Raw genomic sequence first — 6,352 nt, forward strand, 5'->3', positions numbered from 1 at the left:
GGATCTGTGTTGGTGTTAACTGGCTCTGTGTTGGTGTCCACTGCCTCTGTGTTGTTGTTAGGTTGCCTTTCATCATTAAAATCCCACTCAGAGATTGGCTCAAAAGCATCAGAAGGACCACAATATGCAATGAACATGATGATAATCTTGCTCTTAGAGTGCTTACTAAAAGTAGTCATCAATTGTTGGTCAGATGTTATTTCTGGGAAGCTTTTTAGAACTTCATCATAATATTGAACATGGGCAACTTCCAAATAACCTGGTGGATACCTTTCTACCACTGATTCAACAAGATCCTTATAATTTGTCAAGTCCGAATCCACAACCATCTCAAAGCTAAAACATTTAATATCCTTTCTGCACTTCTTTCTGTTGCCCAACAATTTAATTTTCAACAAGAAACTTGAATTTGGATCAAATCTGCTATTTCAACAAGAAATCTAAGTAACGCAAACAAGATCTACAAATGCATGTCTAGTACTGCAGTTGAACAAAAAAAGATGGACTCACCCGTCGGGCCAATCAGTCTCCACTACTTGCGGTTCATCGACAGCTGCACCATTGGTGATGGTTGCTGCAGAGCCCGAACCGGCGTCGCCTAAACCATGGACAGCACCCGCCGCTTGGTGCCGAGCAGCTGGCCCCGCTGCCTCGATGCACGTAGCTCGCCCTGCTGGCTGGGCGCGCGCGGAAGGTCCGGCCGCCTGGGCGCACGCGAGAGCGCCTGCTGAAGGTCCGGTCGTCTGGGCGCACGTGAGAGCGCCCGCTGCCTCGGTGCGCACGGCTCGCCCTACCGCCTCGGCGCGCGTGGCTGGCCTGGCCGCTTGGGCGCGCACAGGAGCACCGGCCACCTGGGCGTGCGCGGCTTGCCCCGCCGGCTAGGAACGTCGTGCGGAGCAGGCCTGGGCGAGAGCCGGCACAACCCCTGCCGAGGAGCGCGACGCCGCTCTTGCCTTCGCCTGCGCGAGCGCCGGCCCAGCCACCGCGGGGGAGCGCCGACCCTGCGCTGGTCCAGCCGTCGCCGCCGGGGGACGCGACCCCCCTCGCGCGGTCCGCAGGGGCACAGGGATGCGCGGGATGGCCTCCGCCGCTGCCTCGCAAGCCGCTGGAGGCTCCTCCGCCTGCGCCGACTCCGCCTCCATCCGCACGGGCGCAGGAGCTGTCCGCCTCGAAGTTTTTTTCCCGATTCAGTCTGAGTCATGCGTTACTGGGAGAAAAGGAGATGTAGTGAAGGGTAATCATGTCATTTCGCATTAGTCTTCAGTGGGACTTCATGGTGCCCTCAAACAGAACTGACGGGAAGGCCATATAAGGAATCGAAAATGGGATTGGAGACCAAATAGGTAAGTTGGAAATTTTCAAGGCGAAGAAAGAAAGACTGAGTTTTAAGAGGGACATGTAGGTAATTTTCTCTTTTCAAAATCATGTCTGGTACTCTCTACTATCAGTCTATCACCATGATAAAGAAGATAGCGAGGTAGCTAGTGGAGATAGCCGGAGCATGTGATGCACGTGTGCTAAAATGATGCACGTGTGCTAAAATAATGCACATAAGAAATGCCAACCCCAACCCCTCTATTCAGTTATCAGACAAGTTTTGCTTGGTCCAGCAAAACAACAAGCCCTAAGAAGCTTGCCAGAGCCGGCGAACCAAATCGGCTAGCATGGCTCAGCATAGGAAAACATTGCCTACAAAAACCAATATAGCTAGCAAGCCAACAGAACTCATTCACTGGCCTAACATCCTCGTCATTCGGTAAGCTAAGGCCCTATTTGGTTGGGTTTTTGAACCTGCTTTTGCTTTTGCAAAAGCCAAAAGTCAACCAAAGAGCTTTGGCTGAAGAACCAAATGCGCCTACTCCGAGTCAGATATATAATAAGCAATGTTTTAGAGTTTTTTTAAGCCAACTATTTCAATCTGTGAGCACTATGGGCATAATAAATAATATATTATATATCTATAATTTATAATAACAAATTCATACTTCTACTTTCAAGTTAAATCTACTCGTATCACTCTCAGTCATCTGACCTCGACACGTAGAATTGTATTTTTTAGTCAAAGTTCAGAATGATAAGTCGTCCAAGAAGACGTGAAAATGGGCAGGCATCGGTTCTCTTTGAAATCGTATAAATATAGAGATGCATGTCTAGCGCGTCTGAGAAGGGTTGCGTGTTCAATTCACGTCGGGTTCAAAGCCTCGGTATCTAAAAATCTAAACGGATTCCTTTTTTATATTTTTTTGTGGCAAGGCTTTTAGAAGCGCGAGATACTGGGCCTTGTCTCGTGGGCCGGCGCCGGCTTGTCAGGATCATCTATTGCCGGCAGCCGGCATGTGATGAGGCGCCAGCAGCCCATCAATTACCGGCGCTTTTCTCCCACGGAAACCGCGCCGCCGTCTCTTCCCTTGGCGCGCTCGGCGGCGGCGCAGCTGCGCGAGGCAAATGGACTAGAGGGTTGCTCACTCCCCGGCAGTCCCACAACCCCCAAACTATCCTCCCACCAGGCACCAGCCATGGCCGCGCCCCCCGGTGACACTCCCCTCACCGCAGCCAACAATATCCAGGTCCGCGGTTGCTCCCGGTTTGCGCCTCCTCCTCCCCGTCATGGCTGCTAAATTTGATGCCTAGTCTAGTCATTTCTTTCTTTAGTCATTTCTTTCTTTCTTCTCGCAGCCATTCTTCGTCCTCCACAAGGCGGTGGCGACCGCCACTTCATTGGCGCCATCCTCCCGGACTCGACGGCGGATCGATGCCGCACAGCCATCTTCCCAAAACCTCAAGTCGGCGAAGAAGAGGTCCCATGATGTTGCTGATGAGGATGAGGAAGATTCGGAGCTTTTTGAGCAGCTGCGCCTGGAGGCATTCCATCAAACCTGGTCCAAGATCCAGCCACCATCGATGTATGCTCCTCGCCTCTCATTAGTTCTATCTATATTCTGATGAATTAAATTGTTTTCTGTGGATTGCCACCAGGAGGTCCTCAGGGGCATCAACCTCAAGCTGTTCGACCAGGTGCTGCAGTGGATGCAGGAATCATTTTCTGCGGTCTGTGCTGTCGCTAAGCCTTGCCACACTGAAGTCCAGCAGCCATACCCTCTCCTAACCGATGTGATCTGCAGAAGGATACCAACGGCATTTGTTCTCACCAGTGAGTGCTCTGCGTCAAATGCCCAAGTCGGCAATGTGAACAATTGCCTTATTGATGGGTTCAGACTATGCTTCTTATTTTTTTGCAGAAAATACAGAGTTTGTTGATGACATCACAACATTTCGGGATCTACCAGAGCATCTCGTGTCCATTGGATGTCACCTGGCCAAGCTGTCAGCAGCTGAATTGACAGTGAAAAATGGAGTTGGTGGTTGCTTTAAGAGCCTGCTGAGGCAGTTACTATCAGATGTTCCAGACGTGAGTGGCATGATCGTGGTACTGCAAAGATGACAACTATAACCAACCAATCATTGTCATAATTGATGATTTGGAGCAATGTTCTGGTTATGTGCTGGGAGAGCTTGTGATGATGCTGAGGTAAGTTATGTCCCATAGCATATGTACATTTGTTCCTATCAATATGGGCATATATGCTTCCGTTTACATGCTGACGAAACATGATGAGCAGAGTACAAACATTGAAAAAAAAAACAGTGTTGTTACATCAAACAAGGACCAAATACTTGTTTCAACATACCAGCCTATCCCATTTTGCTACCTTTAGATATTTGCACTAGTCTTATCTGGGAAAGCATTGAGGCATATTGTTGTAGCTCTTACCTATCTTTAAATGTGGTCCATGCCCCATGGAACTCAACTTACCTTACTTAAATCTTTGTCGGCAGGCGTGAGAATGATTGTAAATAAACATAATATGTAGTTCAACCAAAAGCTCCAAGTTATATACTTTAGACACAATAGGCTTGATTTGAGCACTTAAATAGTATATCTGCAGCTTAATGCATTGTCTCTATAATACAGTGAATGGGTAATAAAAATTCCGATCTTCTTCGTTATGGGAATAGCTACTACCCTTGATGCACCTAAGAAGCTGATCTCATCAGAGGCTCTTCAACGATTAGAGCCCTGTAAACTTACCTTGGGGTCTCTCTCAGATAGAATGAATGCACTTGTAGAGGCTGTCCTTGTTAAAACATGCGCTGGATTCTGCATCAGTCATGAAGTTGCAATGTTTCTCAGAAATTACTTTATTAGGCATGATGGGACAAATACTTCTTTTATTAGTGCTCTCAAGGTCGGTGCTTAATGTTACATTACTATTCCCTGCCCCTTTTAATGTCACTATTTTTGCTGTTTCTGTTTTCTCCGTATACTATGGGTGCTAGGACTGAATCAAACTTCAGCTTGCATGCAGTAAACACTTCTCCATGGAGCCTCTGGGCTTCTTGTGCATGGGAATGCTTGAGGAAGATTGTGAGGTTGCTGTTATTTCCTATTCTGAAAATCATAAAATCTTAATTATTTTTGTGTTACTACTAGTCCATAGTCTAGCTTTTAGTTTCTCCTATGCGCTATTGCCTATCCCTTTATTGCTGTATTTAGTTTCTGACATTATGCTTCATGTACTACCCCTTAGGAATTTTGGCATGATAAATTGGAAGCACTACCTCAAGTGGTGCGGAAATACGCTTTTGGTCTTCCTTCTTGTGAAAGGTATAAGACTATGTTTTAAAGATGTATAAGGTATAAGCCTTGACCACACGGTTTTATAGCAGTATTAATCTAATACTTGATTTGAAAATTTGCATCGTAGTGCAAAGAACTCATGCAATTCTATCAACAATATAGTAGAAGGATTGTCTAAGCTACTGAAACTGCAGAAGGATTGGAGTTCTGTTGTCTTGGTAAGTTTTTTTTTGCACTTGTCAACTGTTGTATTTTTACGTCAAATTTGTCGGTCATAGCGAGTTTGCATGTGTACCCATTATGTCTAATAAAACTTTGTAGAGCTAATTTGATTTCTATGGATCTAACTTTATGATACAAAAACCATTTTCGTCTTCTGAAATTTGCATATACAAGCACATCTGGATTGGGTACTTCTATTTAGACAGAAAATAAAAGGAAATTGACAAAATACTAATATACATGTCAAATATATTGTTGTGATACAGTGCCTGTATGAAGCTGGAAGACATGACAAAGTGCAGCTTTTGGATATTTTCTGCGAGGCAGTCAACCCAAACCTTCAAATTCAAAATGCAACAAATAGTGATCCTTTCTAGGGAATGAGTGAGGTATATGCTCATTTCTGCATCATTTTGTTCTAAAAAACAGTTCAGCATGCATACTAAACCGAGTTATCAGCTAATAGAGCTTCTTGTGTTCTTATTATAATGTTCATTCATATTACATACTGTTTATGGCAAAATGCATATGCCATCCAGTGCCTCAATGTACCAAAGATGTCATTTTGTTTCTCTCGAGTAAACCACAAGAGTTTATTTTTATTATTTTTTATGCATTGCTCGCCAAATTCATTTAGGTTAAACTTAAGCATTTTACTATTGTAGGTTTTTTGCTTACAATGATGACTTTTTCTGTTTCTGTTTGTTTATTTGTATTTCTTCAGAAAAAGGAGCTATTCATTTTGTTCTTTAATGTTCAAATTTTAAGGTGTTTTTGCTTTTTCTTATGTTTTTGTTAAGCTACATTCAAAATGTTCTTCATCTGATAACCTTCTTTGACCAGATTCCTTTGTTTAATTGGAATAACCACATGTGAACTTATGGCAGGGTCAAACATTATATTACTAGTTCGCAATATATAAGAACTGAACCTAGCTCAGTTGGTGGGAGGTGTCGGTATACACCTCCACTGACTGACCACATGCGAATTTATGACAGGGTCAAGCATAATAGTGTTTACACCAAAATTTGGGAAGAAGAACGCGAGAGCTCGAAGCTTTCAAGATTGTGTCATCAAGGAATCGATTGTATAAGGGTCGATATCAGCTGATTCAGATGTGGCACTTGAATTAGCTCTCTTCAGATGACGTCAGTAGATAACGACAATAAGCTACGGTTGGCGTCGGGAAAGACATGTCGGACTGTACAAAAAGGGAAAGATTAGGGTTCAAGTTATCTTAAATTATGAATGTTTTCTCTTATACCAAAGTTTATAATACATCGTATTTGAGTAGGATTCATGCTTAGGTTCTGGGTATAAATATTGGACCCTGACTATTGTAAAGGATATCCAATCAATCAATACAAATTACTTTTCTTGGCTTTACGCCAATCCTTAGGAGTAGGAGTAGTGTAGATCTCGGCGAGTTCTTCAACAAGCAGGACTGCATCGGTCCGGCCGACCTCCGGCTTGTCTGTAAGTACTGTCATG

The 6,352-nt window shown here is 44.3% G+C and overlaps 1 pseudogene; it reads left to right on the forward strand.

Annotated features, from left to right (window-relative positions):
* Positions 1-2,471: 2,471 nt before the first annotated feature.
* On the forward strand, positions 2,472-5,287 carry LOC136532584 (origin of replication complex subunit 3-like; annotated as a pseudogene).
* The last annotated feature ends 1,065 nt before the right edge of the window (positions 5,288-6,352 follow it).

Source organism: Miscanthus floridulus, unplaced genomic scaffold (assembly GCF_019320115.1).
Source record: "Miscanthus floridulus cultivar M001 unplaced genomic scaffold, ASM1932011v1 fs_661_3_4, whole genome shotgun sequence".
In the NCBI taxonomy this organism is placed as follows: domain Eukaryota; kingdom Viridiplantae; phylum Streptophyta; class Magnoliopsida; order Poales; family Poaceae; genus Miscanthus; species Miscanthus floridulus.